This window comes from Lipotes vexillifer, unplaced genomic scaffold, assembly GCF_000442215.2.
Source record: "Lipotes vexillifer unplaced genomic scaffold, Lipotes_vexillifer_v1.1 scaffold668, whole genome shotgun sequence".
Classification (NCBI taxonomy): Eukaryota; Metazoa; Chordata; class Mammalia; order Artiodactyla; family Lipotidae; genus Lipotes; species Lipotes vexillifer.
This window is the reverse complement of record NW_006785319.1, coordinates 44,574-56,364: the sequence shown is the minus strand read 5'-3', so window position 1 is coordinate 56,364 and position 11,791 is coordinate 44,574. Positions and strand designations below refer to the sequence as shown.

At 39.9% G+C, this 11,791-nt stretch overlaps 1 protein-coding gene across 1 annotated transcript in view; it reads right to left on the bottom strand.

The window, feature by feature from the left end:
• Window positions 1-11,116, bottom strand: part of SCRG1 (stimulator of chondrogenesis 1) — a 20,784-nt gene extending 9,668 nt beyond the window's left edge. The window contains exon 1 of the mRNA XM_007457362.1: window positions 11,038-11,116. The gene's annotated coding sequence lies outside the window, so the exon portion shown is untranslated. The remainder of the gene's footprint in view (window positions 1-11,037) is intronic.
• Between the last annotated feature and the right edge of the window lie 675 nt (window positions 11,117-11,791).

Genomic DNA, 11,791 nt, shown 5'->3' with positions numbered 1-11,791 from the left:
CGGGCCCAGCCGCTCCATGGCCTGTGGGATCTTCCCAGACCGGGGCACGAACCCACGTCCCCTGCATTGGCAGGTGGACTCTCAACCACTGCGCCACCAGGGAAGCCCCATGTGTAGATTTTTGACATACGGTCTACTTGATGTTCTCTGAATTTCCTGCGTCTGTGGTTTGGTTTCTGTAATTAATTTAAGTAAATTATCAGTCATTATTGTTTCAAGTATTTTTTCTGTTCCTTCCTCTCTTTCTTCTCCTGGTGGTCTTGTTATGCGTGTGTTACACCTCTGTAGCTGTCACACAGCCCTTGGAGGTTCTGTTTCTGCTTTTTTTTCAATGTTTGTTCTTTTAGACTTAAAGTTTTCAAGGATTCTATTGACCAGTCCTCAAGCTCAGATTCTTTCCTCAGCTTTATCCAGTCTACTAATAAGCCCACCAAAGGCATTCTTCATTTCTGTTACAGTGTTCTTTTTATCTCTACTATTTATTTTTGGTTCTTTCTTAGGATTTCCATCTCTCTGCTGGCATTGCCCATCTGTTCTTTCATGCTGTCCACTTTATCCATTAGACCCCCTAACATATTAATCACAGGGTTGTTTTTATGCATTTTAAAATTTTACTGTAATACGTATAGTATCATTAATTTACATTTAATATTTTGCATGCTACATACATTTAAATAGGATATCCCTTTCTAATCCCCATCTAGTATCAGGAAAATGCTTGTAAGTTTGTTCTGCCTTGTTGGTAATGGTATGCATTTTAAGTGGCATTGGGCATCCCCCAGACTCCAGTCCATCATCTTTTTTTTTTTTGCGGTGCGCAGGCCTCTTACTGCCGTGGCCTCTCCCGCTGCGGAGCAAGGCTCCGGACGCGCAGGCCCAGCGGCCATGGCCCACAGGCCCAGCCGCTCTGCAGCATGTGGGATCCTCCTGGACTGGGGCACGAACCCGTGTCCCCTGCATCGGCAGGCGGACTCTCAACCACTGCGCCGCCAGGGAAGCCCCAGTCCATCATCTTTAATCACAGTTGTTTTAAGTTCCTGGTCTCATAATTCCAACATCACTTCCATGTCTGGTTCTCATGCTTGCTTTATCTATTTGTCTTTGGTATGACTTGTACATTTTTCTTGATAGCCAGATACTATGTACCAGGTAAAAGGAACTGCTGTAACTAGGCCTTTGGTAATGTGGTGGTGAGATAAGAAGGGAGAGGAAGCATTCCATGGTTCTGTAATTAGGGCTTGGTCTTTTAGTGAGACTGTGCTTCCGGGCTGCGAACTTCACAAATGTGTCTCAGTTCTTTCCTCTCCCCTTAGGTGGGACAGGATGGCTAGGTGGGCTGGAGTTGGGTATTTCCCTTACCCCAGATCAGTCGGGCTCTGATATAATACTCCAGTTGATTAGGCTCTGGTTCACTAGTTTCTCCCAAGGGCAGGCCTTGTTAAGAAGAACAGAATGTTCTGACATATTTCAGGAGGGTTCCTTTCCCATCACCTGCCAGAACCTTGTGGAGATTTTTCTCAGTATTCACGTAGGAGTAGAATAGCTGGTAGGTGTATGTTTTACGTTTTAAGGAATTGCTAAATTGTTTTTCCAAAGTGGTTGTACTATTTAAAATTTCCACCAGTAGTCCAGTTTGTCCATGTCCTCTCCAACACTTGGTATGGTCAGTCTTTTTTATTTTTTGCCATTCTAATAGCTGTCTCCTGGTTGTTTTATGTTGTATTTCCTTAATGATTAATGGTATTGAGCCCCTTTCATATGCTTATGTTCATCTGTGTATCTTCTTTGGTGAACTGTCTGTTCAAATCTTTTCCCATTTTAAAAAATTGGGCTTGTGTTCTTGAGTTCTGAGGGCTCTTTATATATTCTGGACACAAATTCTTTATTAGATATAATAATATCTAATAGAGATATTATTTATTAGGGCTTGGTCTTTTAGTGAGATCAAGCCCTGATAAATAGGTTTTGCAAACATTTACTCTTCATGCATGGCTTTCCTTTTCACTTTCTTGACAGTGATTTTAAAAGAAGCAAAAGTTCTTAAAATTAATGAAGTCTAATTTCTCAATTTTTTTTAATGGAATGTGCTTTTGGTGTCATAGCCAAGAAATTATTGCCTTACCCAAGGTCACAAAGTGTTTCTTCTATGTTTTCTTCTAAAGTTTTGTAGTTTTATGTTTCACATTTAGTTTCGTGGTCCATATTAGTTTTTTTTGTTTTTTGTATATAGTGCATATGGATTGAAATTCTTTTTTAGGTTGTTTTTTCAACTATGGTTGTCCAATAATTTTAGCACTATAAGTTGAGAAGACTGTTGTTTCTCCACTGAATTGCCTTTGCATCTTTGTCAAATATCACTTTTTAATATAGGTGTGGGCCTGTTTCTGATCTCTGTTCTTTTCCATTGATCTATTTGTTTATTTTCATGCCAGTACTACAGTTTTGATTACTGATGCTTTGTAGTAATTCTTGGAATTGGGTAGAATTATACTTGAACCTTTGTTCTTCTTTTACAAAGTTGTTTTGGCAGTTCTAGGTTTTTTGCAGTCTGTTATGAATTTTGTTATCAGCTTGTCAATTTCTACAGAAAAATCCTGCTGGAACTTTGGTTGAGAATGCATTAAATCTATAGTTAAATTTGGAGAGTATTAGCATCTTAATAATATTGGATCTTCTGACCTCTGAACATATTTTTCCATGCTTTTATTTTTACTTTTTGTGGCTTTGTATTTCAAATGTGTTTCTTGTAGACTGGCAGTCTATAGGTTGGTCTTGCTTTTTTATCTAAACTGACTACCTCTGCCTTTTAAGGGGAGTGTTTAGACCTCTCACATTTAATGTGATTATTGACATGGTTAGATTTAAATCTGTCATAATTTGTTCTCTATTTGGTCCATCTGTTCTTTGTTTCTTTTTCCCTCTTTTTATGTGCTCTTTTGGATTAACTGAAATTTTTTTATAATTTCACTTCTTCTGTTGGCTGATAAGCTGTTATTCTTCACTGTGCTATTTTGATGATTGATTTAGCGTTTATATTATCTATTTTTACTTATCATTGTCTTTCTTCAAATGATACTATGATGCTTTACATTAGTATAAGAACTTTACAATAATATATTAACATTTCTCTCCCCCCATCCTTTATGCTATTATTGTTATATATTTTTTATGTATATGCTATAAACCCCAAGTATATTATTTTGTTTAAACAGTCATTTAAACTTCAGGGATTTAAATAACAAGAAAAAATATTACACGTTTATCCATGCAGTTTCTATTTCCAGTGCTTTTCGTTCCTTTGTGTAAATTCATATTTCCATTTGATATCATTTTCCCTATACCTGAAGGGTATCCTTTAATATTCTTATCATGTAGGTTGGTGATGAATTCTTTCAGCTTTTGTATGTCTGAAAATGTCTTTATTTCACCTTTGTTTTTGAACAAAGGTTATAGTATAACAGGTTATAGTATGATAGGTTGGCAGTTTTTTTCTTTCAGCACCTTAAGGATATATCTGTTTTTGTTTTTGTTTTTGTTTTTTTGCAGTACATGGGCTTCTCACTGTTGTGGCCTCTCCCGTTGCGGAGCACAGGCTCTGGACGCGCAGGCTCAGCGGCCATGGCTCACGGGCCCAGCCGCTCCGCAGCATGTGGGATCTTACTGGACCGGGGCATGAACCTGTGTCCCCTGCATCGGCAGGCGGACTCTCAACCACTGCGCCACCAGGGAAGCCCGATATATCTGTTTTATTGTTGCTTTTTAATTCTAACATGTATCAGTTCTGGGTTGGTCTCAATTGATTGATTATTCTAATTATGAGTTATGTTTTCCTGCTTCTTTGTATGCCTGGTAATCTTTGATTGGATGTCAGAAATTTATAATTTTGCCTTATTGGATGCTGGGTATTTTTATATTCTTATAAGTATTCTTGTGCTTTGTTTTGGGATGCAACTAAGTTAGTCAGAAGCAGTTTGATCCTTGCAAGTCTTGCTTTGATGATTTGTTGTTAGGTGGTTCCAGATCTGTTCTCAGTCTAGGGCTAATTATTCCTCACTACTGAGGCCATTCCTTCTCTGTGAGTATTCCTGGCCTTTTGAGTACCAGGCACTCTGTTCTCTAATCCTTTCAGATAGTCCTCCTCCCCTCCCCGCTTCCATAGTTCCCTCATTTGCATACACTAATCAATTTTCTGCCAAATAGTTGGGTGGGGCCCTCTGCAGACTCCAGGGTTCTGTCTCTGTGTATCTCTCCTCTCTCAGGCACTCTGTTCTGTGGTCTCCAGCTGCCTTGGTCTCCCTGACTCTCAACCCCATTTCTACAACTCAGGGAGTTGGCTGGACTCTATCTGGGTTCCCTCAAGGCAGTAGACAGGGGGAAATTGTAGGGCTCACGTCACTTGCTTCCCATCTCCCAAGAATCAGTGTTCTTCCTTGCTTCAAATCCAGTGTTTTGGCAAAGATTGTTTCATATATTTTGGCTGTTTTTTGTTGTTGTTTCAAGGGAGTGGGCAGATCTGGTTCCTGTTACTGCATCTTGGGCAGAAATAAAGCTTTCTATATCACTCTCACTATTTGTAGCTATTTTGGGAGGAATATGAAGGACAGATACCCAAATCTTACAGATTCTGAAAATGAGCTGTGTGGTACTCTGTTGATTTTAACACAAGCCGAATTCTCAGAAGTATGTTTCTGCCTTCTTCTACTCTCCCTTCCCCAAATTGAAATACGGTTCCTCTGATGTGCATCTCTTAGATAGGGTAAGTGGCTATTTGTCCCAGAATTCAACAAATAAGACCCAGTATGGTTGCACAGGAGCCATTCATTTAGGCTGCCCTTCCTACTTCTACAGTGGTGCTTGTAAACTTTGTCCTGGATGAAATAGGCTGCTGAAATGTAGCCCTCTAATCTTCAGGCCCAAATCTTCTTGTACTTCCTCTGCACAGACAAGCATCAACCCAGCAAGGATTTTCAGGAGAAGAGCAGCCATTGCTGGGAAGGTGGGGAAGTGAGAGAATAGCGCTAATGTGCGGGTCACTGATCAAGCTCTTCAGCAATCACATGAGAGAGAGGACAACAGGAGCAAGCTGCTTTTACTTAGTTTCAATTAACAAATGTTTTTTAGTGTTTCATTTATGCCAGGCACTGTCCAGAGTGCCAGGAATACCAGAGGAATTAAGGAAAATATCAATAACTAAACCCATCCTCTTCCGACAACTCCACTTTCTTTGAGTCAAAGCTAAAGTGACCTCCATGCAATCTGGCTCCCCATCACCTCTCTGAAATCATCTACTCTTCACCTTGTTTGTTCTGTTCCAGCTGTTCCTCAAAAATGCCATATGCATTCTTGCCTCAGGTCCTTTGCACTGGTTATTTCCTCTGCTTGGAAAGCTCTTCCTCCAAATATCTGCATATCTAGCTACCTCACCTTCTTCAAGCCTTTGCTCCTCAGTAACACCTACCCCACTGTCCTATTTAAAATTCTGTCTCCACTTACCTGCACCCCTATGTTCACTGCAGCACTGTTCACAGCAGCCAAGACATGGGAGCAACCTAAGTGTCCATTGACAGAGGAATGGATAAAGAAGGTGTGGCACAGATATACAATGGAATATTACTCAGCTATAAAAAAGAATGAAATAAAGCCGTTTGCAGCAACATGGATAGACCTAGGGATTATCATACTAAGTGAGGTAAGTCAGACAGAGAAAGCCAAATATCATAGGATATCACTTATATGTGGAATCTAAAAAAATGATACAAATGAACTTATTTACAAAACAGAAACAGACTTACAGACACAGAAAGCAAACTTATGATTTTCAAAGGGGAAAGGTCGGGGGGAGGGACAAATTAGGAGTTTGGAATTAACAGATATATACTACAATATATAAAATAGATAAAAACAAAGACCATATAGCACAACAAAGACTATATAGCACCATATCTTATAATAACCTATAATGGAAAAGACTCTGAAAAAGAATATATATGTGCTGTACACCAGAAACTAACACAACATTGTAAATCAGCTATACTTCAATTTAAAATTTTTTTAAATTAAAAAAATAAAACTCTTATCTCCTCTTTCAGATTCTCCTCTTTCAGATTCTCAATCTGCCTTACTTGCTCTGGTTTTCCACGGCATTTATAAACCTCTAAATTATTATAAAATATTCTTATTGTGTCTCCCCAAACCTGAATGTAAGCTCCAGGAAGGCAGGATTTTGTCTGATATGTATCCAAGTACGCTAAACAGTGCCTGGCACATTAGTGAAAGAATAAATAATATACCCTGATCTTTAGATGCTTATAGCCAGGGAAGGAGGAGTTTCTCAGATTACTAAACTCAATATCTAGTTGCAGAGAACTATTTATGCCTGGAAGAGGTTAGTGAACTACCAAATCCTTAAATTTGCATGTCATCAGGTACTACTGTTTTAATTTAATTGTATTTAATTTTTTCTAAATAGTTTGACTTTAAAATGTGCTTCCCAATTTCTTTTGTTTGCTTGCTTTTTGTCAAAACTAGCATTTATTCTGGCCTACTAGCTCATACCTGACTTAAAAATATATGTTTTGGGCTTCCCTGGTGGCGCTGTGGTTGAGAATCCACCTGCCGATGCAGGGGACACAGGTTTGTGCCCCGGTCTGGGAAGATCCCACATGCCACGGAGCGGCTGGGCCCATGAGCCATGGCCGCTGAGCCTGCATGTCCGGAGCCTGTGCTCCGCAACGGGAGAGGCCACAACAGTGAGAGGCCCGCGTACCGCAAAAAAAAAAAAAATATGTGTGTGTGTGTGTGTGTGTGTGTGTGTGTGTGTGTGTTTCTGTGTATGTGTACCTTTATCAGAAGATTCAACAACAAACATCACCTGGCTTTTCTCTAACCCCTCTCACCAGATTTCTCTCTATCAGAAGGTGGGGTGTATGGGGAGGAGTTGGGAAGGGAGCTGTAAGCTCTTTTTAATCTTTTTGCCCTAATGCGATAGAATTTTGCTGTTATTTTAGGTCTTTGACATATTTCTTATCTTTTAGAGCTTTGATCTTCAGAGTTTTTTTTACTATGTAATCATGTTCTTATTTTTGGTAATCTATCTTAATTTTGTCTATTCCTTGTGGCCTTTGGACAAAGTCATGCATTTAGACAGTTTGGCCTCGTATTACCTTTCGTATATTTCCTGCATTGAAGTGTAGTTTGTTCTTAAGCTCACTTCATGACTATTAATGTCTTATGCTTTCTTTCCATCAGATGGTTCTAATGAGAGCTGTAATCCTAGTTGGATATTTTTTTTTTAGAAAAATGTCAATAATTTTTCTAAAAAAAAGTAATAGTTTAAATGTGGAAAATACAGAAACGCACAGATAGAATAAAATTCAACTGGAATGTCAACATGGAGAGGGCTGTTGTTAAGAATTTGTGTGCTTCTTTTTGATGTGCATTGGGGAGGGTGTTAAGAAGGAGAAATTGAGATGGCCAGGGACAGTGGGAAACTAACATTTATGTTTGGGGGGGCTGGCAGGAGAGAGGTACGTCGGAAAAAGAAGTTGAAGTTGATTGAAGAATGAGGTGAGGGAAAGAATCCGGGATGACTCTTAAGTTTCTGACCTGAATGGTACTGACGTTTACTGACATGAGCTGAGGATGAATTGCAAGGAGTCGATCTAGGGGGGGTGGATCTAAGGGTAAACTTTTGGACAAGTTAATTTTTTTTCCTTCCAGTTTTATTGAGATATAATTGACAAATAGCACGGTAGAAGTTTAAGGTATATAGCATAATGATTTGATTTACATACATCATGAAGTTATTATCACAGTAAGTTTAGTGTACATATATCATCTCACACAGGTACGAAATAAAATAAATACATATATTGCTGCATATATAGTTTACTTTTTTCCTTTTGGCCTTAACATTCTTGGCTGATTTGTGTTGATAATATGTATAAAGAAGATAACTAATGAGAACCTGCTGTATAGCACAGGGAACTCTACTCAGTGCTCTGTGGTGACCTAAATGGGAAGGAAATCCAAAAAAGAGTGGATATATGTATATGTACAGCTGATTCACTTTGCTGTACAGTAGAAACTAACACAACATTGTAAAGCAACTATACTCCAATACAAATTTAAACAAACAAAAAAGAATTTGGACAGGTTAATCTGAGATGCCTGTCAGACATGAAATGAAGATTCTGAGTAGGCAGTTGAATGTGAGTCTGGAAGTCAGGGCCAGAAGTATGAATTCGAGAGTCAGCGGGATATTTATCGATAGTATTTATAGCTGTGGGACCGCAGGGTAGTGAGTGCAGGGTGGGAAGAGAAGAGGGGAGGGATGGAGACCAGGGCCAGCCCATGTACGGGGAAGAGATGCCAGCACCAAGAAGGCAAGCAGGGTACCTTCCCTTCCTCCTGCATCTCTCAGCGGCCTGCTTCCAGGCTGGACTCACAGGAAGCATTCAGAAAGCATTTGCTGAGGGAAGGAACAAGTAAATTGCTGGAGAAGTAAGTGGGTATGTTGCCACACCATGTGCTTTTCCTGGCTGTGTCCAGGCCAGAGCACAGAATGATGTCTCTTGTCCACCTCAGTCACATACTGGGATGGAAAGTTCCACACCAGGCAAGCATTCCCTGGTATGATAAGTTTGGGCATCAGGGAAGTAGACACCATGATGAAGAATGGAAAAAACTGGCTTATCTGACTTTCTTATTCCCTGGTATTTTTTTTTTTTTTTTTTTTTAACACTTTATAAATTACATGTTTGAACTGAACTGAAGTCTTCTCTTCTTCCTTTACTTCAGTGCACATAAATAGCTTTAACTATTATTTGGCAAGTGGGGAAATGCCTGAACCAGTATGTTACCATGAAACATTGGTTTGTTTTTTCATTAAAAGACACCGACCTTCATCCTTGGCAATCCATCAAGACCATATATTTTTCAAGTGCCAACAAGAGTGAAATGACTTTGACCAATTTGAAGCAAATTGCTCTATTTTTTCCCCCTTTCTGTTGAAGTAGATGCATTTAAAATTCCTCCTGAAGTACATCCAAATTACAATAGAAAACAAGGCTAAAAACTGAATATCTGAAGGAATAACTAGAGATCTTTAGATAGTTACCAATTGGTTTTTTTGGATTCAATTTTGTGTAATTAACTAATGTTGTAAGATACCATTCATATCCCAATAGTGGCATTATTTTTTAAAGACCACTGCAGAGGATACAGAACTATGAACAAGATGTTTCCAATTAAGCAGCAAATCATTGTCACCATCATATGGGTAGGGCATTGCAAATTTTGGTTTTGTGAGGGTATTTGGCACCAGCAGGCTTTTGCATGGTTGGAGTTAAGTGGAGACTTAAAAAGAAAAAGTATCTCATTTAATGGCCAAAACAGAACTATGTCGTGAAAGCGTTGAGGCCTTTATGCTGCAGTGCTCATGCAGACAGCTGATGCCAGTTCTGGAAACTGGTATTAAGAGCAGTGGGATGAAACAGAGTTGATGAGTTAGAAAGGGCAGCCCATTTTCAGATTCCTTTCATAACACAGCCAGAAGGAAGCAAAGGCTGTACAAACAAATGAAAATTCCAGCTCAGAACTTGACATTTAAAATATCAAAATTATAGTTGGAAGAGATTAAAACTGCCGTCCAGTCGTGGTGTTTTTCCATTTGTCTTTTCTGGTGGATGAAAATAACTATTATTTTTAAAATTCCCACTCTCTGTACCAGAAGAGTTTTGTATTAGAATGACTGAGGGCTGCAGTGAAACTTCTCACAGTGTAGGTTAAAGGAAAAGAAGTGGTAGTAGAAGGTGGATAAGCCTCCCAAACATCTTTAAAATAGACACGATCAGCCCCGGTACCCAAGAGACCTTCATCAGTGGTAAAACAAAGTCCACGTCCTCCCTGAAGGTGGTCTGCCTTCAAGCACCTCAGAGAATGATATGAATATGCAGGCTTGCATCATTTTAAGTATTTCCCTGGCCATGAGAAATCATCATCACTGGATAAAAGGACCAGCGTTTGGGAGAGCTTTATACAGTCTATGTAACTAAGTCAAGGAATTTTAAAGAGGAATTTTTATAAGCCCCAAAGGGAAAAAGAGTTCCCTGTATCGCAGCAGTACAGACACTGTGTTGTGTTCCACGGTGGGGACACCAAGGATGAATTCTGTGAATTCCCTCTTTGTCTCACACATTTATACCAGTTTCTTTTTAGGAATCAGGATTTTAAAAAATTTTTATTGGAGTATAGTTGCTTCACAATGTTGTATTAGCTTCTACTGCACAGCAAAATGAATCGGCCATACATATACATATATCCCCTCCCTTTTGGGTTTCCCTCCCATTTAGGACATTACAGTGCATTAAGTAGAGTTCCCTGTGCTATGCAGTATATTCCCATCAGTTGTCTATTTTATACATTGTATCAATAGTTATATATGTGTCAATCCCAATCTCCCAACTCCTCCCACCCCACCCCTTTCCCCCTTGGTATCCATACATTTGTCCTCTACATCTGTGTCTATTTCTGCTTGGCAATTAAGGTCATCGATACCATTTTTCTAGAAGGAATCAGGATTTTTAAAAGCAGAAAACATTCACTTTCTTAGACACTGCCATTAAACTTTACATAAAGTAGGAATACAGAGATAACAGCTACTGCATTGAAGAGGAACTTGTGTACTTCATCACCCTCGCGTAGTCCTGAGAGGTGGAATGGTGGAGCCAGATTCAGGGCAGACGGGGGCTTTAACAAGGAGCAGCAGTGAGGGAGCTGCCTCCTTTTAAGTCCCCAATTAAATGCCTTTCCCGTTAAGGAATGTACATTTTCTATTCTCCTTTAATCTGATTCTTTTCCTCTAACCTGGGAAAGCATCATCTTTCTCAAAGTGCACACATCACCTCTTCAGAGACTCTCTCTGCCTCTCCTTCTCTTCTGACTCAAGACACAAATACACTTCTGCTCTAGTCTATAGCAGTAGTTTGCAGTAGAATCAATGGCATAAAATGATTCTTAAGGAAAAAAAGTCCATACCCTTTTTCTTCTCCGTTCCTTTGGTCTTCTTGACAGAGGAATCTTCTGAAATGCTCCAACTCACTGGGTGAGTTTGGGCAAAAGGAGAAGAGAGGAGGTGCTGGAAGGAGGTTACAAACAGACCTTTGTCTGCCTCGTCGCCCACCCGCCAGGACCGGGGAGAGGAGTGGGGGCGGGAGACAGGGCTGCGAGACCTGCCCCCCAGACGCTTCTAAACCAGGCGAGTGAACCAACAGCTTCTCTACCAAAGTTTGAAATAGCTTGTCTGGACAGGAACCTCAGGGAGGCGGACTGTTAGAGCAATAAAATGTAGGACCTGAGGGATTTAAAGAGAACACAGAGCTCTTCTTCCCTTAAGAGAAGTTGTGTGTGTGTGTGTGTGTGTGTGAGAGAGAGACAGGCAGAGAGATAAGGACAAAGAGCAGAGAGATAAGGACAGAGAAAGCAGAGCAGAGGGAGCGAGGGGGGAGGAAGAACGGCTACTGTGATTCAGGAAAGACTGGCTTTGCACCTCCTCCCCTCTCACAGTTTCTTTGTGAGTTTTCACCAAGTTTTCCTCACCATCTAGATCTCTCATTTTGACATTTTGGTAGAAGGTCTATCCCATCTCACCAGCTCCTCACGCAAAGAGTCATTATCCGTCACTGGAAAGCAAAAAATAAAACGACCAAGAAAGAAGTCTATTCTGTGCCTCAGAAATAAAGGCAAGAAAGGAATTTCACTGTTTTGAGCAAACTGAACTGGAGTTGTAGCA